The sequence below is a fragment of the Bacillus rossius genome, chromosome 12 (genome assembly GCF_032445375.1).
Source record: "Bacillus rossius redtenbacheri isolate Brsri chromosome 12, Brsri_v3, whole genome shotgun sequence".
In the NCBI taxonomy this organism is placed as follows: domain Eukaryota; kingdom Metazoa; phylum Arthropoda; class Insecta; order Phasmatodea; family Bacillidae; genus Bacillus; species Bacillus rossius.
In genome coordinates, this window is record NC_086339.1 from 7,803,020 (window position 1) to 7,830,714 (window position 27,695).

A 27,695-nucleotide genomic window follows, 5' to 3' on the forward strand; every position below is an offset into this window, starting at 1 on the left:
GAAGTCTTAGCCGGTCAACCAATAAGTTTGGATCTTTCCACGATGTGTAATCAATCTCTTCTACTACCATCTCACTTGCTTGTTTATTATAAATACTTTTAATATCACAATCGTCCCAGTGATCATAATAAGCGTTATCAGATTTATTTATTATAACACGTCGTTTCCATCGTTTCGGTCTCAGGACATCGTTACATTCTTCTATCTTGTCAGCTTTAGGTGCTTCATCACAGTCTATGCTTTTGTTAACAGCCTCAGAGTCACTGTAACAATCACTGTAGAAGGCATCCTCTTCACCCAGATTACCATATGAATTCGATATCGATGATGTCGAAGTGCCATTATCGTCTTCATGCTTCCTTTTTAGGAGTCCATCATCATTTTTACAAAGTAAGAAAGATCTACTTGAATTCGGCTGGAATGTATTCTCACTTTTCACGTTAAGGATTCTTCCATTGTCTTCATTCTTCCATAAATCATCATCGACCTTCAATTTAAGTTTTTCGTCGAGATCGGAAGAGCCACGAACATAATCTCTCTCAAGACAAGGAAAATTATTGTCGTAATGCAGATCACTATTCCTTAGTCTAGTAGCATCGTTGTACTCTGGCTTGTAAGCAGGCTTAACGTTACAAGTTCTGTCATGTCTTTTTAAGCTCTCTCTCCGCGTAAACGACTTGCTACATCGAACGCAACTTATCATATTGCGTAGTGGATTTTTAACTCAGTCATTCTTCTGGTGTTGTCTTCCATTCTTACTCAAGATAAATTCTTTGCTGCAAAACTTACACCTGTGTCCTTTCGATACAGCGACAGACACCGAATCAGGATTCATATTAGTTACTGTGACTAATGTTAGATACAAACAGACAGTTTTCCAATTGGAACCATTACTTAAATATAATTTTTTAAATATTTCTTAAGCGAGAGTTATCTCATGCAAAGGTACTTGTTGTAAGTAGTTCTGCTTTTCAACAACAGATGACACCACGTATTGCTTGCAGGTAAATATTATTTATTTCTTTCATGCGGGATGCAGGATTCTCACTAACGATCGCAATACAGGGATGGCATCGCTAGACTCCAAGGAGAAGGTAGTTTGTTCATCCAGTTAGTGTTTCTCAAATTTCTCAGGGTATATATTATTATTTGACTGAATAATGATTTTTTTTTTAAATTCCACCTAATAAAAATAAAATAGAAGCACTCAGAGAAAACCATCAGGAATGATGTCGTTTATAAACATCATAAATTACCATTTTTTTTTAAATATTCCAAATTTAATCCTGCTTAAGCAAAGATTTCACAAGCGGGCTTGTGAACTCTTTGCTTAAGCAACATGAGAGTTCTAGCACAAGCGGGCTTGTGAACTCTTTGCTTAAGCAACATGAGAGTTCTAGCACAAGCGGGCTTGTGAACTCTTTGCTTAAGCAACATGAGAGTTCTAGCACAAGCGGGCTTGTGAACTCTTTGCTTAAGCAACATGAGAGTTCTAGCACAAGCGGGCTTGTGAACTCTTTGCTTAAGCAACATGAGAGTTCTAGCACAAGCGGGCTTGTGAACTCTTTGCTTAAGCAACATGAGAGTTCTAGCACAAGCGGGCTTGTGAACTCTTTGCTTAAGCAACATGAGAGTTCTAGCACAAGCGGGCTTGTGAACTCTTTGCTTAAGCAACATGAGAGTTCTAGCACAAGCCCGCTTGTGAACTCTTTGCTTAAGCAGGATTAAATTTGGAATATTTAAAAAAAAATGGTAATTTATGATGTTTATAAACGACATCATTCCTGATGGTTTTCTCTGAGTGCTTCTATTTTATTTTTATTAGGTGGAATTTAAAAAAAAAATCATTATTCAGTCAAATAATAATATATACCCTGAGAAATTTGAGAAACACTAACTGGATGAACAAACTACCTTCTCCTTGGAGTCTAGCGATGCCATCCCTGTATTGCGATCGTTAGTGAGAATCCTGCATCCCGCATGAAAGAAATAAATAATATTTACCTGCAAGCAATACGTGGTGTCATCTGTTGTTGAAAAGCAGAACTACTTACAACAAGTACCTTTGCATGAGATAACTCTCGCTTAAGAAATATTTAAAAAATTATATTTAAGTAATGGTTCCAATTGGAAAACTGTCTGTTTGTATCTAACATTAGTCACAGTAACTAATATGAATCCTGATTCGGTGTCTGTCGCTGTATCGAAAGGACACAGGTGTAAGTTTTGCAGCAAAGAATTTATCTTGAGTAAGAATGGAAGACAACACCAGAAGAATGACTGTGTTAAAAATCCACTACGCAATATGATAAGTTGCGTTCGATGTAGCAAGTCGTTTACGCGGAGAGAGAGCTTAAAAAGACATGACAGAACTTGTAACGTTAAGCCTGCTTACAAGCCAGAGTACAACGATGCTACTAGACTAAGGAATAGTGATCTGCATTACGACAATAATTTTCCTTGTCTTGAGAGAGATTATGTTCGTGGCTCTTCCGATCTCGACGAAAAACTTAAATTGAAGGTCGATGATGATTTATGGAAGAATGAAGACAATGGAAGAATCCTTAACGTGAAAAGTGAGAATACATTCCAGCCGAATTCAAGTAGATCTTTCTTACTTTGTAAAAATGATGATGGACTCCTAAAAAGGAAGCATGAAGACGATAATGGCACTTCGACATCATCGATATCGAATTCATATGGTAATCTGGGTGAAGAGGATGCCTTCTACAGTGATTGTTACAGTGACTCTGAGGCTGTTAACAAAAGCATAGACTGTGATGAAGCACCTAAAGCTGACAAGATAGAAGAATGTAACGATGTCCTGAGACCGAAACGATGGAAACGACGTGTTATAATAAATAAATCTGATAACGCTTATTATGATCACTGGGACGATTGTGATATTAAAAGTATTTATAATAAACAAGCAAGTGAGATGGTAGTAGAAGAGATTGATTACACATCGTGGAAAGATCCAAACTTATTGGTTGACCGGCTAAGACTTCTACATGGCTCGCTTTGTGCAGGAAACTATTCGTGCATAAAAGAAATATCCTTCATACTCGAAGAACTGAGGAAAGCTGGCTACATACAATAATGACTTATTTTACTTCTATTTGTATAATCTTAAGAAATAAATTAAATATTAAAAGTAAAAATTAAATGTTTTTATTTCTTGCATTCTGATTTCTAACTAAGACTTAGTTCTCGTAACTTGTGTTACCAAATGTGCTGCCTTTTTGATGGTGCTTCCAAAATGTGCTTCCTTCTTTTGTTGATGGTGCTTCCAAATGTGCTTCCTTTTTTGATTGTGCTTCCCAAATGTGCTGCCTTTTTTATGGTGCTTCCAAAATGTGCTTCCTTTTTTGATTGTGCTTCCAAAATGTGCTTCCTTTTTGTTGATTGGGCTTCCGATTGTGCGTTGTTTCTATGATTGTGCTTCCTTTTTCGTTGAATGTGCTTCCAAATGTGCTTCCTTTTTCGTTGAATGTGCTTCCAAATGTGCTTCCTTTTTGTGGATTGTGCTTCCAAATGTGCTTCCTTTTTGTGATTGTGCTTCCAAATGTGCTTCCTTTTTGTGGATTGTGCTTCCAAATGTGCTTCCTTTTTGTGATTGTGCTTCCAAATGTGCTTCCTTTTTGTGATTGTGCTTCCGATTGTGCTTCCTTTTCTATGAATGTGCTTCCGATTGTGCTTCCTTTTTGTTGATGGTGTTTACAAATGTGCTGCCTTTTCGTTGTCGGTGCTGCCAAATGTGCTGCATTTTCGTAGTCGGTGCTTCCAAATGTGCTGCCTTTTCGTAGTCTGTGCTTCCAAATGTGCTGCCTTTTCGTTGATGGTGCTTCCGTTTTGTTGATTGCGCGTAGTAAAATATGTAGTGACTGAATATTTACTAGTTCAATACCTCTTGGTGTTACTAAAATATTTTTCAAGGTCGCTTGGTCCTTTAGTATGTATAAAAATTTCATGATGGTCTAAATGACTGTAATTATCTAAAGACGAAGAAGGTCCTGCGGTTCTGAAATGACTAGCCTATACGTCTGATATTGTCATGACTCGGTCTCATGGTCCATAGACAATTGGCCTGTATGTGTGGCTTTGTACATGAACGATTTATAGGTTATTCAGATTATCGAATAATTAGACTTTCATGTAAGGCATAGCGGTACTGTATTTAATTCGTTGGTCAGGTATATTGTCTTGAGTTGTTTTTCGTAGAGTGAATGATTAATAAATTCCACGAAAGGTAATGGAAAATAAAATATTAAATATATTTAATATTTAGTTACACCTGTCACTGATCAAGCAGTGCGTTCATTACTTCTGGAACTATTAAGCAAAGTATAATGTTATTTATATCAATTTTCTCTTTATTATGTATTTCAGAGTATATTATACTCTATGTAACTTGGATGTCCAGGCCCGATCTCAAGACACAATGCGAGCATGCTTAGGGCTTGGATGGTTGATCACCTCGTTCGAATGTTGGAGGCCGCCAGCAAGGCGGGGGGACAACAACGGAAGCAACGGTACACGTGACTGGACTGGAGGGGGGTCCTAGCGGTATAAATTGAGGTCAACACCCTAGACACAGCAGTCAACACATAGTCGTGTGGGTATAGAGCTGCTGCTACAAATTCAAGCAAATGCTGTTCGATCCAACTGCAAAGTACGCGGAAGTAACTCCAGGATTCTGCCGTGTGCACTACGTCACCGAGGATGGTTACTTCAACTAGAGGTCTGCAACTTCGGTCATCACTGGGCCAGTGATTGTGACGAGGAGGCTCCGGACATAATCGAGACATCCTGCAACAAGGTAGATTGTGTCGTCCATTATCTAAGACCTGACAGTACATTACCGGCTTAGTCTCGTCTCGACCTCCATGACGAAATGTGTAAACCTCCAAGGCTTCTCTAGTCAGTATGGGTTTATTATCAAGGAACTTAGCATTGCAGATGAAGAAGGAAATGTAATAACACGTAACTTTCAACCTCCATTTGAATGGCGATATCTCACCAGGAAGCATCAAAAAACAAATGCTTGGCTCACTAGAAATTTTCATGGTTTACATTGGGAACACGGACTCTTTCCTTATGCTTCAATACCCAACATATTGGCAAGTCATTTCACCGGCCCTGTATTGGTTGTAGGAATAGAGCAGAAACGGTGGCTAACTAACTATTGTAAGCATCATGTGCTAATATTAGATGTACAAGCAGAATATGACTGTCCATCATTGAAAGAATTAAATAAATTGTACACGTGCAATAATACATGTCCAGGTTCGATCTCAAGACACAATGCGAGCATGCTTAGGGCTTGGATGGTTGATCACCGTGTTGGAATGTTGTATCCAAGTGATACGACCCTCGCCTCGTGCGATGGCAGTCGAGCTGAAACTGTGGTGGTGTAAGGACCTACAGCAGAAGTAGTTAACCAAGATGTCTAACTTTCAACCGAACAGGATATACTCCAGTGTAACGCCTGGGCTAGGCACTGTTGATTATAGTGAGTGGATCGACGGTGTTTTAAAACATTTTTCGGAGAGTTGTGACGCTGTGTTTCACGTGAAACAGGTTTTAAACCCAGGACCTCAAGATACACCTCTAGAAGTTATCAACTGCCTGGGCTATGGACATTGTAGTGTGAATATGATGAGAGACGATACAGTTCTCCCTGCAACACCTGAAGAGGTTTTCGCACATGCATTCAACCTACCAGCTATTCGGTCACCACCAGCATCTGCATGTGGCCAGACTTCGCCAGTACAGACATCAACTGCCTGTACCCAGATGGGTGCTACATCGCCAGCACCTACTACATCAGTAGCAGTCCAGCCTAAACGCCGGCGTCAGCTTCGCCTTCCTACATCTCGCAAGAGTCGAACCCGAGATCTCAGTCATCTAGGTCCGATCAGTGAAGACACCACTCAAGTATGTTCCACAGAAAACACTAGTGATGAAAGAACTGTTGAGATTGCCCGTGTAGCTGTACGTTCATTACTTCTGGAACTATTGAGCAAAGTATAATGTTATTTATATCAATTTTCTCTTTAATATGTATTTCAGAGTTTATTATACTCTATGTAACTTGTAGTTATGCTTAATATTTAGGTATTGGGTCTCGAGTTAATGTTGCCTTTGTCACTATGATGTGTAGTGTGTGAATATTATGTGATTTTATTAGGTACTCGTTATTTACTTCTTTTAAATCATCAATTGTTCTTACCCCTTGCTGTTTGTAATAAGATTTAAATAAATATGTGTTTAACATTTACGTTGTTTGCTTTAATTTCAAAACATTTAATTGCCGCTATTATTGAATTGTAACTATAAGTTATTAGTCTCCTCAGCTAGAGTGATTGCTTTAATACATAAATTCTAACACTACCTTCGAGATGTCTTCCGCCACTACGAGAAGAAGAGAGAGTCTCTACACAACACCAATATTTTATAAATACTCTATCATATTTAATAAACATACATTATTAATTAATAATAATATGGCTACAGGTTCCAAACTTATCTGACTTGTCTAGACTGACTACATAACACTTGGCGCCATCCGGCAGTAACTTTAAGAATTAAAGATGGCGATGGTTGCACACTCTGGTAGCAACACTAGGAACTAAAGATGGCGATGGTGGCGTCATCTGGTATCGATTGTATGAACTAAAATATGGCGACGGTGGCGCCATCTACCAGTCAACTTGAGAACCAAGATGGCGGTGCCTCTGGCAACTAATTTTTGAATTTGGCGCGCGATACTAGCGACATCTACCAGCCAACTTGAGAACCAAGATGGCGGCGTCTCTGGCAACTAATTTTTGAATTTGGCGCGCGATACTAGCGACATCTACCAGCCAACTTGAGAACCAAGATGGCGGCGCCTCTGGCAACTAATTTTTGAATTTGGCGCGCGATACTAGCGACATCTACCAGCCAACTTGAGAACCAAGATGGCGGCGCCTCTGGCAACTAATTTTTTGAATTTAGCGCCATCTGGTAGTCTGTGCTGGAATTAAAGATGGCGGCTGTATAATAATTTTAATTTCAAATGTGGCGCCTTAGGTATGCATTAAGGAAGGCAAAAACACCCTCCCCCCATTTATCATAAACTTGCCGTCAGTACGTAGCATATATAGATTATTTATTCCACCATATCCCAATTGGTCTCGTGGTCTAGTGGTCAAGGCGTCCGCCTCGTAACCACGACATCCTGGACGTTTTCACGTCCCATGGATCGAATCCCAGCCTCGGCACTGAAAATATTTTAGTTAAAGAAAAAAATAAAATAATCCCTGCTGCTATCTGGTGGCGACCAACAGAACTATATGACGTCACAAGATGGCTGCCTCCAGCAGACGAAAACAAGATGGCGGCCACCAGCAGACGAAACAAGATGGCAGCTGATGATTACATCGAATTTCGAAAAGATGAAGTTCGAAAAAAAAAAAATTCGAATCCAAGATGGCGGCCGTGACGAAAAGTGCAGCGGTGACGTCACGATTCGAAGTTGGTGGAAATTTCTAGAAATACAAAATGGCGGATGGATTAGCATGGATTAGCATGGATTAACATATGGATTAGCATAGATTGGCATATGGATTAGCATAGATGGGCATACGAATTAGCATAGATTGGCATACGAATTGGCATAGATTGGCATACGGATTAGCATAGATTGGCATACGGATTGGCATAGATTGGCATGGATTAGCATAGATTGGCAAGGATTAGCATAGATTAGCATAGATTAGCATACGGATTAGCATGGATTAGCATACGGATTAGATGACGTCATCCAAGATGGCCGCCGGATCCTGGATCCTGCGCCTGTCCCAGAACCGGTATTTTCCTACTTCTTATTCTTAAATGAAGTTTGTAAACAGCTAACATTCGTATATCATGAGCAGTTTTCAAATAGCGTGGTCTTTCCTGTATGTGTGCCCAGGAATACAAAATACCATATTGGTTTATATAAGTCAAGAATTTAACAGGAAGGTATAATTTTATCCTGGAAAAGTTTTTGTCCTTGTGAAATTTCAGAAAATGTTTTGCCGAGAGTATCCAGACACGCAACGTCCGGTGGCCGTATATTCCTGATAAGTGCTGAATCCTCGCAGATAAGAGAACTCTTATCTGCGCACTGCTCTTCTGGAGTTCCAGCCCAAGGCGTTCCCTCCTGTTTTTTTTTTCTCGTCCTAATTGCACGGTAATGTAAACATTCCAGGAAGTTGCAAGCCGCGCGGAGCCGGCCGCAAGGGTTGAGGAGGGGAGAGGGGAAGTCGGGCCTCGGTGGTGGGGCGAGGCAGGGATGCCAACGGTCTATCCGTGCCGGCCCGCGCAGAAGTTTCCCCTCCGCCCAATTAAAACTTCGCACGATAGCGCACCGCCGGCCGTTTATAACCGAGGAGCGATGGTAGACTTCGCTAACGACCAGCAACACGACAATTTTGCATTATAATTTTCGCGGTCCTCGAGAGATCGAAGGATTGGGAGAAGGGGGGAAAGGAGAGGTGTATAATCGCCAACCTGGTTTTATTATTAGGGATTTTTTTTGCAGGGAAATATTTTGTACCAGGGTGGTTTTCGAAACGCTTCAACTTATTTTATCGATATTTAAAAACCAGGTAATTGATAGGGACCGGAAAAATTCGCGTTTTCAATTACCTCTAGGATAGACTCCATGATCCTCTATGTACTTGTGCAGATTACACCTGCTGATTGGCTACTGACTCGTGACGCGTGTTAACGGGGAAGCTTGTGATTCGATACTTCCTTTGTCGAACGTTTTTCATTGGTCCAGAGTCCTTCAGATAAACTGTTGCCCAAACACTGAAGCAGCAAAAAAAAAAAGGCAAATGTATTTGGATTCTAGCCTATCGAAAAATGAACCCGCGAATTTTTCAGGTCTCTAGTAATTGATTAGATCTCGTGAACAAGTAGATGACAACAGATTTACACACACTCACTCTCTTTCGTGCAGTTTAGTCTCCTTATCCGATTGGACAAGACAGTTTGAGTGGCACGCCCCCCTCTCCCTCTTCCAAGGAGGATTCTCAACTCGGTGACGGACTCGCAACCACAGAGAAGCTCCAATCACGAGACGACCAGTCTGGACTTCTCGCGAGTACAGCAGCCAATGGAGTGATGGCACCGTCCCGACCGCACAAAGGGCTTTCCAGTCTAACCTGACAGCCTCTGGAACGTGGTTATGCATCCGTAGGGGCATGCATATTTCGCGAAAAGATTCCGCGACTAACTGAAAGTTAAAACACTGTAGCATCGTCTGAGTTTCGTGGTTGGCTGAGTTTATTTCAGTTTCACGTCGATTGTTACGACACCAATAACAGTAGTTGAGTGCGGAAGCAAATGCGTTCTGAGTGGCTCGGTCAAACAAGGCAACTACTTCTCTCTCAGATGCTGGTGGTGACCGAATAGCTGGTAGGTTGAATGCATGTGCGAAAACCTCTTCAGGTGTTGCAGGGAGAACTGTATCGTCTCTCATCATATTCACACTACAATGTCCATAGCCCAGGCAGTTGATAACTTCTAGAGGTGTATCTTGAGGTCCTGGGTTTAAAACCTGTTTCACGTGAAACACAGCGTCACAACTCTCCGAAAAATGTTTTAAAACACCGTCGATCCACTCACTATAATCAACAGTGCCTAGCCCAGGCGTTACACTGGAGTATATCCTGTTCGGTTGAAAGTTAGACATCTTGGTTAACTACTTCTGCTGTAGGTCCTTACACCACCACAGTTTCAGCTCGACTGCCATCGCACGAGGCGAGGGTCGTATCACTTGGATACAACATTCCAACACGGTGATCAACCATCCAAGCCCTAAGCATGCTCGCATTGTGTCTTGAGATCGAACCTGGACATGTATTATTGCACGTGTACAATTTATTTAATTCTTTCAATGATGGACAGTCATATTCTGCTTGTACATCTAATATTAGCACATGATGCTTACAATAGTTAGTTAGCCACCGTTTCTGCTCTATTCCTACAACCAATACAGGGCCGGTGAAATGACTTGCCAATATGTTGGGTATTGAAGCATAAGGAAAGAGTCCGTGTTCCCAATGTAAACCATGAAAATTTCTAGTGAGCCAAGCATTTGTTTTTTGATGCTTCCTGGTGAGATATCGCCATTCAAATGGAGGTTGAAAGTTACATGTTATTACATTTCCTTCTTCATCTGCAATGCTAAGTTCCTTGATAATAAACCCATACTGACTAGAGAAGCCTTGGAGGTTTACACATTTCGTCATGGAGGTCGAGACGAGACTAAGCCGGTAATGTACTGTCAGGTCTTAGATAATGGACGACACAATCTACCTTGTTGCAGGATGTCTCGATTATGTCCGGAGCCTCCTCGTCACAATCACTGGCCCAGTGATGACCGAAGTTGCAGACCTCTAGTTGAAGTAACCATCCTCGGTGACGTAGTGCACACGGCAGAATCCTGGAGTTACTTCCGCGTACTTTGCAGTTGGATCGAACAGCATTTGCTTGAATTTGTAGCAGCAGCTCTATACCCACACGACTATGTGTTGACTGCTGTGTCTAGGGTGTTGACCTCAATTTATACCGCTAGGACCCCCCTCCAGTCCAGTCACGTGTACCGTTGCTTCCGTTGTTGTCCCCCCGCCTTGCTGGCGGCCTCCAACATTCGAACGAGGTGATCAACCATCCAAGCCCTAAGCATGCTCGCATTGTGTCTTGAGATCGGGCCTGGACATCCAAGTTACATAGAGTATAATATACTCTGAAATACATAATAAAGAGAAAATTGATATAAATAACATTATACTTTGCTTAATAGTTCCAGAAGTAATGAACGCACTGCTTGATCAGTGACAGGTGTAACTAAATATTAAATATATTTAATATTTTATTTTCCATTACCTTTCGTGGAATTTATTAATCATTCACTCTACGAAAAACAACTCAAGACAATATACCTGACCAACGAATTAAATACAGTACCGCTATGCCTTACATGAAAGTCTAATTATTCGATAATCTGAATAACCTATAAATCGTTCATGTACAAAGCCACACATACAGGCCAATTGTCTATGGACCATGAGACCGAGTCATGACAATATCAGACGTATAGGCTAGTCATTTCAGAACCGCAGGACCTTCTTCGTCTTTAGATAATTACAGTCATTTAGACCATCATGAAATTTTTATACATACTAAAGGACCAAGCGACCTTGAAAAATATTTTAGTAACACCAAGAGGTATTGAACTAGTAAATATTCAGTCACTACATATTTTACTACGCGCAATCAACAAAACGGAAGCACCATCAACGAAAAGGCAGCACATTTGGAAGCACAGACTACGAAAAGGCAGCACATTTGGAAGCACCGACTACGAAAATGCAGCACATTTGGCAGCACCGACAACGAAAAGGCAGCACATTTGTAAACACCATCAACAAAAAGGAAGCACAATCGGAAGCACATTCATAGAAAAGGAAGCACAATCGGAAGCACAATCACAAAAAGGAAGCACATTTGGAAGCACAATCACAAAAAGGAAGCACATTTGGAAGCACAATCCACAAAAAGGAAGCACATTTGGAAGCACAATCACAAAAAGGAAGCACATTTGGAAGCACAATCCACAAAAAGGAAGCACATTTGGAAGCACATTCAACGAAAAAGGAAGCACATTTGGAAGCACATTCAACGAAAAAGGAAGCACAATCATAGAAACAACGCACAATCGGAAGCCCAATCAACAAAAAGGAAGCACATTTTGGAAGCACAATCAAAAAAGGAAGCACATTTTGGAAGCACCATAAAAAAGGCAGCACATTTGGGAAGCACAATCAAAAAAGGAAGCACATTTGGAAGCACCATCAACAAAAGAAGGAAGCACATTTTGGAAGCACCATCAAAAAGGCAGCACATTTGGTAACACAAGTTACGAGAACTAAGTCTTAGTTAGAAATCAGAATGCAAGAAATAAAAACATTTAATTTTTACTTTTAATATTTAATTTATTTCTTAAGATTATACAAATAGAAGTAAAATAAGTCATTATTGTATGTAGCCAGCTTTCCTCAGTTCTTCGAGTATGAAGGATATTTCTTTTATGCACGAATAGTTTCCTGCACAAAGCGAGCCATGTAGAAGTCTTAGCCGGTCAACCAATAAGTTTGGATCTTTCCACGATGTGTAATCAATCTCTTCTACTACCATCTCACTTGCTTGTTTATTATAAATACTTTTAATATCACAATCGTCCCAGTGATCATAATAAGCGTTATCAGATTTATTTATTATAACACGTCGTTTCCATCGTTTCGGTCTCAGGACATCGTTACATTCTTCTATCTTGTCAGCTTTAGGTGCTTCATCACAGTCTATGCTTTTGTTAACAGCCTCAGAGTCACTGTAACAATCACTGTAGAAGGCATCCTCTTCACCCAGATTACCATATGAATTCGATATCGATGATGTCGAAGTGCCATTATCGTCTTCATGCTTCCTTTTTAGGAGTCCATCATCATTTTTACAAAGTAAGAAAGATCTACTTGAATTCGGCTGGAATGTATTCTCACTTTTCACGTTAAGGATTCTTCCATTGTCTTCATTCTTCCATAAATCATCATCGACCTTCAATTTAAGTTTTTCGTCGAGATCGGAAGAGCCACGAACATAATCTCTCTCAAGACAAGGAAAATTATTGTCGTAATGCAGATCACTATTCCTTAGTCTAGTAGCATCGTTGTACTCTGACTTGTAAGCAGGCTTAACGTTACAAGTTCTGTCATGTCTTTTTAAGCTCTCTCTCCGCGTAAACGACTTGCTACATCGAACGCAACTTATCATATTGCGTAGTGGATTTTTAACACAGTCATTCTTCTGGTGTTGTCTTCCATTCTTACTCAAGATAAATTCTTTGCTGCAAAACTTACACCTGTGTCCTTTCGATACAGCGACAGACACCGAATCAGGATTCATATTAGTTACTGTGACTAATGTTAGATACAAACAGACAGTTTTCCAATTGGAACCATTACTTAAATATAATTTTTTAAATATTTCTTAAGCGAGAGTTATCTCATGCAAAGGTACTTGTTGTAAGTAGTTCTGCTTTTCAACAACAGATGACACCACGTATTGCTTGCAGGTAAATATTATTTATTTCTTTCATGCGGGATGCAGGATTCTCACTAACGATCGCAATACAGGGATGGCATCGCTAGACTCCAAGGAGAAGGTAGTTTGTTCATCCAGTTAGTGTTTCTCAAATTTCTCAGGGTATATATTATTATTTGACTGAATAATGATTTTTTTTTTAAATTCCACCTAATAAAAATAAAATAGAAGCACTCAGAGAAAACCATCAGGAATGATGTCGTTTATAAACATCATAAATTACCATTTTTTTTTAAATATTCCAAATTTAATCCTGCTTAAGCAAAGATTTCACAAGCGGGCTTGTGAACTCTTTGCTTAAGCAACATGAGAGTTCTAGCACAAGCGGGCTTGTGAACTCTTTGCTTAAGCAACATGAGAGTTCTAGCACAAGCGGGCTTGTGAACTCTTTGCTTAAGCAACATGAGAGTTCTAGCACAAGCGGGCTTGTGAACTCTTTGCTTAAGCAACATGAGAGTTCTAGCACAAGCGGGCTTGTGAACTCTTTGCTTAAGCAACATGAGAGTTCTAGCACAAGCGGGCTTGTGAACTCTTTGCTTAAGCAACATGAGAGTTCTAGCACAAGCGGGCTTGTGAACTCTTTGCTTAAGCAACATGAGAGTTCTAGCACAAGCGGGCTTGTGAACTCTTTGCTTAAGCAACATGAGAGTTCTAGCACAAGCCCGCTTGTGAACTCTTTGCTTAAGCAGGATTAAATTTGGAATATTTAAAAAAAAATGGTAATTTATGATGTTTATAAACGACATCATTCCTGATGGTTTTCTCTGAGTGCTTCTATTTTATTTTTATTAGGTGGAATTTAAAAAAAAAATCATTATTCAGTCAAATAATAATATATACCCTGAGAAATTTGAGAAACACTAACTGGATGAACAAACTACCTTCTCCTTGGAGTCTAGCGATGCCATCCCTGTATTGCGATCGTTAGTGAGAATCCTGCATCCCGCATGAAAGAAATAAATAATATTTACCTGCAAGCAATACGTGGTGTCATCTGTTGTTGAAAAGCAGAACTACTTACAACAAGTACCTTTGCATGAGATAACTCTCGCTTAAGAAATATTTAAAAAATTATATTTAAGTAATGGTTCCAATTGGAAAACTGTCTGTTTGTATCTAACATTAGTCACAGTAACTAATATGAATCCTGATTCGGTGTCTGTCGCTGTATCGAAAGGACACAGGTGTAAGTTTTGCAGCAAAGAATTTATCTTGAGTAAGAATGGAAGACAACACCAGAAGAATGACTGTGTTAAAAATCCACTACGCAATATGATAAGTTGCGTTCGATGTAGCAAGTCGTTTACGCGGAGAGAGAGCTTAAAAAGACATGACAGAACTTGTAACGTTAAGCCTGCTTACAAGCCAGAGTACAACGATGCTACTAGACTAAGGAATAGTGATCTGCATTACGACAATAATTTTCCTTGTCTTGAGAGAGATTATGTTCGTGGCTCTTCCGATCTCGACGAAAAACTTAAATTGAAGGTCGATGATGATTTATGGAAGAATGAAGACAATGGAAGAATCCTTAACGTGAAAAGTGAGAATACATTCCAGCCGAATTCAAGTAGATCTTTCTTACTTTGTAAAAATAATGATGGACTCCTAAAAAGGAAGCATGAAGACGATAATGGCACTTCGACATCATCGATATCGAATTCATATGGTAATCTGGGTGAAGAGGATGCCTTCTACAGTGATTGTTACAGTGACTCTGAGGCTGTTAACAAAAGCATAGACTGTGATGAAGCACCTAAAGCTGACAAGATAGAAGAATGTAACGATGTCCTGAGACCGAAACGATGGAAACGACGTGTTATAATAAATAAATCTGATAACGCTTATTATGATCACTGGGACGATTGTGATATTAAAAGTATTTATAATAAACAAGCAAGTGAGATGGTAGTAGAAGAGATTGATTACACATCGTGGAAAGATCCAAACTTATTGGTTGACCGGCTAAGACTTCTACATGGCTCGCTTTGTGCAGGAAACTATTCGTGCATAAAAGAAATATCCTTCATACTCGAAGAACTGAGGAAAGCTGGCTACATACAATAATGACTTATTTTACTTCTATTTGTATAATCTTAAGAAATAAATTAAATATTAAAAGTAAAAATTAAATGTTTTTATTTCTTGCATTCTGATTTCTAACTAAGACTTAGTTCTCGTAACTTGTGTTACCAAATGTGCTGCCTTTTTGATGGTGCTTCCAAAATGTGCTTCCTTCTTTTGTTGATGGTGCTTCCAAATGTGCTTCCTTTTTTGATTGTGCTTCCCAAATGTGCTGCCTTTTTTATGGTGCTTCCAAAATGTGCTTCCTTTTTTGATTGTGCTTCCAAAATGTGCTTCCTTTTTGTTGATTGGGCTTCCGATTGTGCGTTGTTTCTATGATTGTGCTTCCTTTTTCGTTGAATGTGCTTCCAAATGTGCTTCCTTTTTCGTTGAATGTGCTTCCAAATGTGCTTCCTTTTTGTGGATTGTGCTTCCAAATGTGCTTCCTTTTTGTGATTGTGCTTCCAAATGTGCTTCCTTTTTGTGGATTGTGCTTCCAAATGTGCTTCCTTTTTGTGATTGTGCTTCCAAATGTGCTTCCTTTTTGTGATTGTGCTTCCGATTGTGCTTCCTTTTCTATGAATGTGCTTCCGATTGTGCTTCCTTTTTGTTGATGGTGTTTACAAATGTGCTGCCTTTTCGTTGTCGGTGCTGCCAAATGTGCTGCATTTTCGTAGTCGGTGCTTCCAAATGTGCTGCCTTTTCGTAGTCTGTGCTTCCAAATGTGCTGCCTTTTCGTTGATGGTGCTTCCGTTTTGTTGATTGCGCGTAGTAAAATATGTAGTGACTGAATATTTACTAGTTCAATACCTCTTGGTGTTACTAAAATATTTTTCAAGGTCGCTTGGTCCTTTAGTATGTATAAAAATTTCATGATGGTCTAAATGACTGTAATTATCTAAAGACGAAGAAGGTCCTGCGGTTCTGAAATGACTAGCCTATACGTCTGATATTGTCATGACTCGGTCTCATGGTCCATAGACAATTGGCCTGTATGTGTGGCTTTGTACATGAACGATTTATAGGTTATTCAGATTATCGAATAATTAGACTTTCATGTAAGGCATAGCGGTACTGTATTTAATTCGTTGGTCAGGTATATTGTCTTGAGTTGTTTTTCGTAGAGTGAATGATTAATAAATTCCACGAAAGGTAATGGAAAATAAAATATTAAATATATTTAATATTTAGTTACACCTGTCACTGATCAAGCAGTGCGTTCATTACTTCTGGAACTATTAAGCAAAGTATAATGTTATTTATATCAATTTTCTCTTTATTATGTATTTCAGAGTATATTATACTCTATGTAACTTGGATGTCCAGGCCCGATCTCAAGACACAATGCGAGCATGCTTAGGGCTTGGATGGTTGATCACCTCGTTCGAATGTTGGAGGCCGCCAGCAAGGCGGGGGGACAACAACGGAAGCAACGGTACACGTGACTGGACTGGAGGGGGGTCCTAGCGGTATAAATTGAGGTCAACACCCTAGACACAGCAGTCAACACATAGTCGTGTGGGTATAGAGCTGCTGCTACAAATTCAAGCAAATGCTGTTCGATCCAACTGCAAAGTACGCGGAAGTAACTCCAGGATTCTGCCGTGTGCACTACGTCACCGAGGATGGTTACTTCAACTAGAGGTCTGCAACTTCGGTCATCACTGGGCCAGTGATTGTGACGAGGAGGCTCCGGACATAATCGAGACATCCTGCAACAAGGTAGATTGTGTCGTCCATTATCTAAGACCTGACAGTACATTACCGGCTTAGTCTCGTCTCGACCTCCATGACGAAATGTGTAAACCTCCAAGGCTTCTCTAGTCAGTATGGGTTTATTATCAAGGAACTTAGCATTGCAGATGAAGAAGGAAATGTAATAACACGTAACTTTCAACCTCCATTTGAATGGCGATATCTCACCAGGAAGCATCAAAAAACAAATGCTTGGCTCACTAGAAATTTTCATGGTTTACATTGGGAACACGGACTCTTTCCTTATGCTTCAATACCCAACATATTGGCAAGTCATTTCACCGGCCCTGTATTGGTTGTAGGAATAGAGCAGAAACGGTGGCTAACTAACTATTGTAAGCATCATGTGCTAATATTAGATGTACAAGCAGAATATGACTGTCCATCATTGAAAGAATTAAATAAATTGTACACGTGCAATAATACATGTCCAGGTTCGATCTCAAGACACAATGCGAGCATGCTTAGGGCTTGGATGGTTGATCACCGTGTTGGAATGTTGTATCCAAGTGATACGACCCTCGCCTCGTGCGATGGCAGTCGAGCTGAAACTGTGGTGGTGTAAGGACCTACAGCAGAAGTAGTTAACCAAGATGTCTAACTTTCAACCGAACAGGATATACTCCAGTGTAACGCCTGGGCTAGGCACTGTTGATTATAGTGAGTGGATCGACGGTGTTTTAAAACATTTTTCGGAGAGTTGTGACGCTGTGTTTCACGTGAAACAGGTTTTAAACCCAGGACCTCAAGATACACCTCTAGAAGTTATCAACTGCCTGGGCTATGGACATTGTAGTGTGAATATGATGAGATACGATACAGTTCTCCCTGCAACACCTGAAGAGGTTTTCGCACATGCATTCAACCTACCAGCTATTCGGTCACCACCAGCATCTGCATGTGGCCAGACTTCGCCAGTACAGACATCAACTGCCTGTACCCAGATGGGTGCTACATCGCCAGCACCTACTACATCAGTAGCAGTCCAGCCTAAACGCCGGCGTCAGCTTCGCCTTCCTACATCTCGCAAGAGTCGAACCCGAGATCTCAGTCATCTAGGTCCGATCAGTGAAGACACCACTCAAGTATGTTCCACAGAAAACACTAGTGATGAAAGAACTGTTGAGATTGCCCGTGTAGCTGTACGTTCATTACTTCTGGAACTATTGAGCAAAGTATAATGTTATTTATATCAATTTTCTCTTTAATATGTATTTCAGAGTTTATTATACTCTATGTAACTTGTAGTTATGCTTAATATTTAGGTATTGGGTCTCGAGTTAATGTTGCCTTTGTCACTATGATGTGTAGTGTGTGAATATTATGTGATTTTATTACTCGTTATTTACTTCTTTTAAATCATCAATTGTTCTTACCCCTTGCTGTTTGTAATAAGATTTAAATAAATATGTGTTTAACATTTACGTTGTTTGCTTTAATTTCAAAACATTTAATTGCCGCTATTATTGAATTGTAACTATAAGTTATTAGTCTCCTCAGCTAGAGTGATTGCTTTAATACATAAATTCTAACACTACCTTCGAGATGTCTTCCGCCACTACGAGAAGAAGAGAGAGTCTCTACACAACACCAATATTTTATAAATACTCTATCATATTTAATAAACATACATTATTAATTAATAATAATATGGCTACAGGTTCCAAACTTATCTGACTTGTCTAGACTGACTACATAACACTTGGCGCCATCCGGCAGTAACTTTAAGAATTAAAGATGGCGATGGTTGCACACTCTGGTAGCAACACTAGGAACTAAAGATGGCGATGGTGGCGTCATCTGGTATCGATTGTATGAACTAAAATATGGCGACGGTGGCGCCATCTACCAGTCAACTTGAGAACCAAGATGGCGGTGCCTCTGGCAACTAATTTTTGAATTTGGCGCGCGATACTAGCGACATCTACCAGCCAACTTGAGAACCAAGATGGCGGCGTCTCTGGCAACTAATTTTTGAATTTGGCGCGCGATACTAGCGACATCTACCAGCCAACTTGAGAACCAAGATGGCGGCGCCTCTGGCAACTAATTTTTGAATTTGGCGCGCGATACTAGCGACATCTACCAGCCAACTTGAGAACCAAGATGGCGGCGCCTCTGGCAACTAATTTTTTGAATTTAGCGCCATCTGGTAGTCTGTGCTGGAATTAAAGATGGCGGCTGTATAATAATTTTAATTTCAAATGTGGCGCCTTAGGTATGCATTAAGGAAGGCAAAAACACCCTCCCCCCATTTATCATAAACTTGCCGTCAGTACGTAGCATATATAGATTATTTATTCCACCATATCCCAATTGGTCTCGTGGTCTAGTGGTCAAGGCGTCCGCCTCGTAACCACGACATCCTGGACGTTTTCACGTCCCATGGATCGAATCCCAGCCTCGGCACTGAAAATATTTTAGTTAAAGAAAAAAATAAAATAATCCCTGCTGCTATCTGGTGGCGACCAACAGAACTATATGACGTCACAAGATGGCTGCCTCCAGCAGACGAAAACAAGATGGCGGCCACCAGCAGACGAAACAAGATGGCAGCTGATGATTACATCGAATTTCGAAAAGATGAAGTTCGAAAAAAAAAAAATTCGAATCCAAGATGGCGGCCGTGACGAAAAGTGCAGCGGTGACGTCACGATTCGAAGTTGGTGGAAATTTCTAGAAATACAAAATGGCGGATGGATTAGCATGGATTAGCATGGATTAACATATGGATTAGCATAGATTGGCATATGGATTAGCATAGATGGGCATACGAATTAGCATAGATTGGCATACGAATTGGCATAGATTGGCATACGGATTAGCATAGATTGGCATACGGATTGGCATAGATTGGCATGGATTAGCATAGATTGGCAAGGATTAGCATAGATTAGCATAGATTAGCATACGGATTAGCATGGATTAGCATACGGATTAGATGACGTCATCCAAGATGGCCGCCGGATCCTGGATCCTGCGCCTGTCCCAGAACCGGTATTTTCCTACTTCTTATTCTTAAATGAAGTTTGTAAACAGCTAACATTCGTATATCATGAGCAGTTTTCAAATAGCGTGGTCTTTCCTGTATGTGTGCCCAGGAATACAAAATACCATATTGGTTTATATAAGTCAAGAATTTAACAGGAAGGTATAATTTTATCCTGGAAAAGTTTTTGTCCTTGTGAAATTTCAGAAAATGTTTTGCCGAGAGTATCCAGACACGCAACGTCCGGTGGCCGTATATTCCTGATAAGTGCTGAATCCTCGCAGATAAGAGAACTCTTATCTGCGCACTGCTCTTCTGGAGTTCCAGCCCAAGGCGTTCCCTCCTGTTTTTTTTTTCTCGTCCTAATTGCACGGTAATGTAAACATTCCAGGAAGTTGCAAGCCGCGCGGAGCCGGCCGCAAGGGTTGAGGAGGGGAGAGGGGAAGTCGGGCCTCGGTGGTGGGGCGAGGCAGGGATGCCAACGGTCTATCCGTGCCGGCCCGCGCAGAAGTTTCCCCTCCGCCCAATTAAAACTTCGCACGATAGCGCACCGCCGGCCGTTTATAACCGAGGAGCGATGGTAGACTTCGCTAACGACCAGCAACACGACAATTTTGCATTATAATTTTCGCGGTCCTCGAGAGATCGAAGGATTGGGAGAAGGGGGGAAAGGAGAGGTGTATAATCGCCAACCTGGTTTTATTATTAGGGATTTTTTTTGCAGGGAAATATTTTGTACCAGGGTGGTTTTCGAAACGCTTCAACTTATTTTATCGATATTTAAAAACCAGGTAATTGATAGGGACCGGAAAAATTCGCGTTTTCAATTACCTCTAGGATAGACTCCATGATCCTCTATGTACTTGTGCAGATTACACCTGCTGATTGGCTACTGACTCGTGACGCGTGTTAACGGGGAAGCTTGTGATTCGATACTTCCTTTGTCGAACGTTTTTCATTGGTCCAGAGTCCTTCAGATAAACTGTTGCCCAAACACTGAAGCAGCAAAAAAAAAAAGGCAAATGTATTTGGATTCTAGCCTATCGAAAAATGAACCCGCGAATTTTTCAGGTCTCTAGTAATTGATTAGATCTCGTGAACAAGTAGATGACAACAGATTTACACACACTCACTCTCTTTCGTGCAGTTTAGTCTCCTTATCCGATTGGACAAGACAGTTTGAGTGGCACGCCACCCTCTCCCTCTTCCAAGGAGGATTCTCAACTCGGTGACGGACTCGCAACCACAGAGAAGCTCCAATCACGAGACGACCAGTCTGGACTTCTCGCGAGTACAGCAGCCAATGGAGTGATGGCACCGTCCCGACCGCACAAAGGGCTTTCCAGTCTAACCTGACAGCCTCTGGAACGTGGTTATGCATCCGTAGGGGCATGCATATTTCGCGAAAAGATTCCGCGACTAGCTGAAAGTTAAAACACTGTAGCATCGTCTGAGTTTCGTGGTTGGCTGAGTTTATTTCAGTTTCACGTCGATTGTTACGACACCAATAACAGTAGTTGAGTGCGGAAGCAAATGCGTTCTGAGTGGCTCGGTCAAACAAGGCAACTACTTCTCTCGCAGACTGCCGCCAATCAAAAGGAAGAAACCGCTGGTGCGGGTATACCTTGTTGCAGTCTAATTGGCGTTCAGATTTATTCGCGAAAAATTCCTGCCCCTAGCATCCGTGTGAAAGCTCTTCACTAATCGCGTACTAGATTTTGAAATTATATATGGCTCGGAATTTTTTTTTTTTTTTTTTTTTGTGAAATATACACAAATACAGGGAAAATTCATATTAGGCTAAAAAATTAATATATATATTAATATTAGGTATACTCTCGTGATGAACACTACAATTTATGTGAGAGACTTTAAAACAGTGAAAACACATCAAAGTGTTTCAAATTACGAAAAACCCGTCACTGTGTCTTTCAAGTTGAGCAGTCAGTAATATTATGGGACATGTGCCGGTATGCAGAGAAACATGCAGGTGAGTCATGACTAGGATTAGAGAACATGGCGGCGACTATGAACATGAAAACCTACGATCAGCCATAGCATAACACTCCATGCAAACCAGCCCCAGAGCATTGAATCAGACCACGCGCCCGTTCATCCAAATTATGTGAACTAACGTGCGGGGTGCATCTGAAATTAAAAAAAAAGTACATTACTAGGGGCATGCAGATTTTGCGAAAAGATTTTGAGACTAAAAGAAAGTTAAAACACTATAGCATCATCTGTGTTTCGTGATTGGGTGAGTTTCTCCCCGGGTACATATCGATTGTAACAACACCAAACACAGTGATTCAGTGCGGAAGTAAACGCGTCCTGAGTGGCCCGGTCAAACAAGGCAACGACTTCTCTCGCTAGACGGCCGCCAATCACAAGAAAGAAATCCCTGGTGCAGGTGTACCTTGTTGCAGTCTAATAAGTATTCAGTTCTTCTCGCGAAAAATGCCTGCCCCTACACATTACGAGTTACAGAAGCCTTGCTTTTTTTTGGCCTCTCCCACACTTATATTCCCTGGGTGGCAAGAACCTCAGCAGGTTGACCGCTGCCCTGATGATGGAGAATGCAAGGTCGACCGAAACGTCAGTGAGATCTCCGCCTTCTTCGACGCGCTTGGAAACCAAGCCACTCCAGACAATGGCTGGAACGCAGAGAACTTTGGAGCAGGGCCGGCGTCGGCCCATTTCATTTTTAACTTCCTCCTTAAAACTATTGACGTTACCGTAAAAATGAAAAATTAATTTTTCCTAGCATGCATTTTAAAATGCTGTTCAATTCCTTCCCCCCCCCCCCCCCCCTTCAATTCTTGTTTACGTATCAGAAATCCTTTCTCAAGTTTTATTGTCTCACATAATAACGCGATTTTACAGGAATTTATAAACCGAATCCGAGAATAATTGATCAGAAAATATAACTAAATTTTCTAGAGATAATTTAGCTAAAGTATGGTTGAAATTTAAGTTCCATTTTGGCTCAAAGGTGTGTGCCCCGTTTCAGGTAGTTTTTTTTTATTTTTACCTTTTACGTGGTTAAACTTGTCGACTTTTTGAGTGGCCAATCTTCAACAAAATGAAAATATATACGTAGCGCATACGTTTTGCAAACTAGCTGCCAAAGTTGAAATTTTAAAATAAATTTGAAATTAAAGAGTACCAAATGGAATAAAGAACGTAAAATGGTTGGTTTTAAGACAATGTTGGTGGTACTGCGTGGTATTGTTTAAAATTATTTCAGAATTTTTTTTTGCCTTTAAAATTATAAAAAATAATTCTAATAAATTTAAAAGTCCAGGTAGAATATTTTTTTTTCTGAAATAGATCCAAGCATATCTCATAGCAGCCAGTAAAAATGACCATAAAACTAAAAAAAAAAAAAAAAAGTTACAATTTTATATTGCATTTCATTCTCCTCATCCATACTGCAAAAAAGCACGTTAAAGATACACCTTTCCAGCAAATCAAACAAAAAGCATGCGTGATAAATAGCTTTTTTTTTTTTTTTTTTTTTTTTTTGTGAAAGCTCAGCCACTCCAAAAGTCGGCAAGTTTAACCGCGTGGAACGCAAATATAAAATAATGACCTGGAACGGGACATACACCCTTCAAAAAAAAAACTTTGTTTGAAAGAGTTTTATTTTTCAAATGTTCCGCGGGAGGGTCTAGGGGGGGGGGGTTTTATCACCCCCTCCCCCCCCTCTAGGTGAGGCCACTCTTCAAAGTGGTACGCCCTAGTAACAGAAAATGGCCCAGGGCCCGCGATGTCTTGATGCCTCCGCTGGACACCCCTGGGGTCGCTAATCCAAGAAGTAGGACTATGTGTAGCTGCGTGCAGTGTCCGAGTCTAGGCGGGGCGACCCTCAGGGGTGGCCAAACCAGGGAGATCGACCAAAGCCCCCGACCCGGTGCTTTCAGTTCGTGCAAAGCTTTTATGTACTCGACTTCACACGTTTGTCTGGTTCGTCTGCTGTATGTTTAGTTCGAACCTTGCTGGTTAGATTCAGACCACTTCCGCTCGAACTACAAATCTGAAATTTTACATACTTGTTCAGTGCTGATGACAGTAGATGTATTTGATACACACATACTCAGCCATTTTGAATTTTGGCCACCATTTTGAAAATCCTTTATTATTATCCAAAAAATTTGGAAAATACTTTTTTAAATTTATAACAAAAATATGTTTTTATAAAATTAAAAAAAAAATTCACCATTTTGAATTATTTCCGCCAACTTTAAAATTTTGGTAAAAGTTATTTTTTTATTTTTTTGTCTAGAGTTCTGTTAAATTTTGTTGGATATTAATGGGGAAATTACAAGGACATTTTTTAAAATTAAATTGCAAACTATTGTGCTGGTCTATAACTGTTTCAATTCATAATTTCGTATTAGTGAAAACTTTCAAAGATTTTATTACCTCGTCTGATGATGTGATTATGCCAGGAATTTGATCTCAAGCATTTACAAAACTCACCCGAGGATAATCAAGATATATAAGGTTAATTAGAAAAAACAATTTTCGTGATTTGTGTTCCAGGTTGGGTTATAAATGTTTGAAAGGATATTTTTTTTGACGTGACAACGTCTAATAAATCGATGAACGCTGGCTGCACGCACGAACAAAGTGTCCCGTTACGCACGTTGTCCCGTTACGCCGTGTCCCGTTACGCGCACTGTACGCTTGCGCTGCATCTATCTCTCTTCCACTCGATTCGAACAACCATCGATTTGACTGTTTCAAGGCACATTAAACTTGAAACACTCCCATTCGTTTCCTACTTTTCCTATCATCGTCCTATCCTTAACAGAATAACACAGATTGGAAGAAGTTAAATAGCAAACATGTATAAAAGTTATAGTTGAAATAGTCTTTTCGTTATAGTAATAAACATAGTTGAATTAATGAGTGCAAATAAAAGTAAGTTTATCAATTAAATTGTAGATTTCATTTCACTCCTTCTTTTTATCCTTACAAAGTAGTGATAATTCAATAAAAATTATTCAATATTATTCATAAAAGTATGCAATCATTTCATCAATGTTTTGTTATGACGTTGCCACGTTAAACTATCGTCCTTAAACCGACTTTACAGACAACCAATTTGTTTTTAATCTCCAGGAGGAAAGCCTCCAGAAAAGTAACTAGACCCGGAGCCGCCGCTGGTGTGACGCACTCTTGAGGGAACGGAAAGAAAGGCGATAAATACGTAATGTTTCCTCTCCTGTGGCGGAACAGGCGCGCTCCGGCGCGGAATCAGTTGAGGTCTCGCCAGAGCATACGAGCTTTGAATATATATACTGTATAGAAGTCGCCAGCCCAGGTTAAAATTTCTAATACGGTTTTGAGGTAGTTGGTTAATTCACCGCCGCAATCGCCACCATCTCTAGGGCATCGACTTGTGGTGGTCCCTAGCGGAAAAGTGTCGAACTCTTCAAACACCCCTTCCCCCACCCGTTGAACGACCTTGAGCTGCAGTGAATGATAGTTGGGTGGTGCGGGGGAATGACAGCGGGCGACAGTGCTGCGCTCTGACGTGTAAATAACAACTAAGACGATACAGGGCGTTGCGGCAGCGCACTGCAGCGGTGAAGTTCCCAAGCTGCTCATCATACGCTTCTGAAAAACGTAGAGTAAATCCTATCCACTCGCGACTTCTATACAGTATATATATTCAAAGACCAGGGCGAGGGTACACTACCCCCCCCCCCCCACCTCCCCCCGAGCATCACGCCGCTGACACAACTCTCGCGGGTCCTGGCGACCTCCCGTCAGGAATAAAGAGTTCGGGGGGGGGGGAAGAAAAACCACGGAGGAATCGATTCCTTCGTACTCCTCCCCTCTCTCTCTCTCTCTCCACCTCCCCGCGTTTCGTCACCCTCCCTACCCGCGGATGTAGGGCCCGCTGGGATGGCATTGTGGAGGGGGTAGTGGGGGGGGGGGATGGTATTCAAAACAGTGGCCTTTCAACCTCTCGTGAGGATGGCTCCACTTCACGCGGCGACGACCGCGGAAGAAACAAAAACAAACCGCTTCTCTTTGGCGCTGGATGCATTCTCTCTTTATCTCCTTCCCTCGCTGGTCCATAGTCTTGTGTCAAGGGAGTTTCCAAAAAAAGGGGAGAGACAGGAACCTGCCTTCCTTTCCGAAGTGGGAAAACAATGAAACAAGGAGCTGTAGCTAGAGAAGAAAATTTGTAACTATTCGTCACAAACTGTTATTTCAAAAAAAAATATTAATGACTGATTTTTTTTCCTTTTGTTATTGTTTATTTTTGTTTGGCACCGTGGACCCTTTTTAATCACGAAATAAATTGAATTCTTAAAAAAAAATTAAAAATAAAAACACCCATTTTTTTTTCTGTTTTGAACTGGATACTCCTTTGCTCTGTCCCATGAAACCTGTTCTAAAATTTGGCAATTCTGAAAGTTACGGCGCCAATGGTCTACGTATTCTTCTGCCCACTGTTGTTCTTGCGGTCAATGTTTGTGAATAACTCTACTCGGTTGTCAGTATTAGTAGGGGCATGCACTTTTCGCGAAAAGATTCCGAGACTAGCTGAAAGTAAAAAACACTGTAGCATTGTCTGTATTTCGTGCTCCGGTGAGTTATCTTTTAGGTAACTTACATCTAATGTCAGTACAACCAGTCACAGTGATTCAATACGGAAACAAACGCGTCCTGAGTGGCCCCGGTCAAATAAGGCAACGACTTCTCTGGGCAGACGGCCGCCAATCAGAAGAAGGAAGCTGCTGGTGTGGGTATACCTTGTTGCTGTCTAATAGAAGTTTAGATTTTTTTTTCGCGAAAAATGCCTGCCCCTAAGTATTAGTAAATAAACGTTCGTTTCTGTTTTTTTTATTTTAAGTATAGTAGCAGTTGGGAAATGGGTGCACACCGGCAGGCGCGTAGGAACCGGGGGGGGGAGGGGGGGGGGCGATCCAGGCGACTGCCCGGCCATAACATTTCATGGCCGGGCAAAGTGATGGTTTTGCCCGGCCATTGCATCAGATGAACAAGAGGCATTGTCTTCATTACAATGCTAAGTGGTTTGGTGGGATTTACTTGTCTGTGCGTTACTTTATTCTTCAAATAAATTATGACTTTCCGATAAGTTTGTTATAAAAAAAAGTTAAAATTTCTGCTAGTAGTAGGTACATTCTATTTTTATGTACGAAATATGCTTAAATAGCACCATTTTGCTCCTTAGAATACAATTTTTTTTCTACCGGGGGAGAGCCCCCGGACACCCCCTTTGTTAAATCCACCACTTATAATGATACTATCCTTTGCCCCCCCCCCCCCCCCAATTAAATATTTGCTTCCTACGCGCCTGGACACCGGTACTAACGTACTTTTCCGAGGACTGTCAAACGCGCGAGGAGTCATGAGACACTCCATCAGCCAGAGATCCTGGCGAGTCCTGGCGTAATCAAGGGGAAGCGTGCTTCCCTCCTACCTCCCCCCTCCCAACTTCCTCCTCAGCTATTCCTCGGCGCCGCCGGCTCCACTGGAGATTGAATCAAACCCCGAGGAGGAGTTGGCGCGCAGAGGCAAGAAGACGAAGGAAGGGAGTTTTCGGGCCCGTAATTCAATCGCTTGTGTGAAAATCTGGTGACATCTTTACTTCCAGCTCCGCCTTTCCCCAACATTTTTTTTTTTTTACTTCTTTTCCCCCTTCCTT

At 40.9% G+C, this 27,695-nt stretch overlaps 1 protein-coding gene across 1 annotated transcript in view; it reads left to right on the forward strand.

Moving 5' to 3' along the window:
- Positions 1-27,695, forward strand: part of LOC134537243 (zwei Ig domain protein zig-8-like) — a 474,593-nt gene that overhangs the window by 387,711 nt on the left and 59,187 nt on the right. The gene's annotated exons all lie outside the window — the stretch shown is intronic.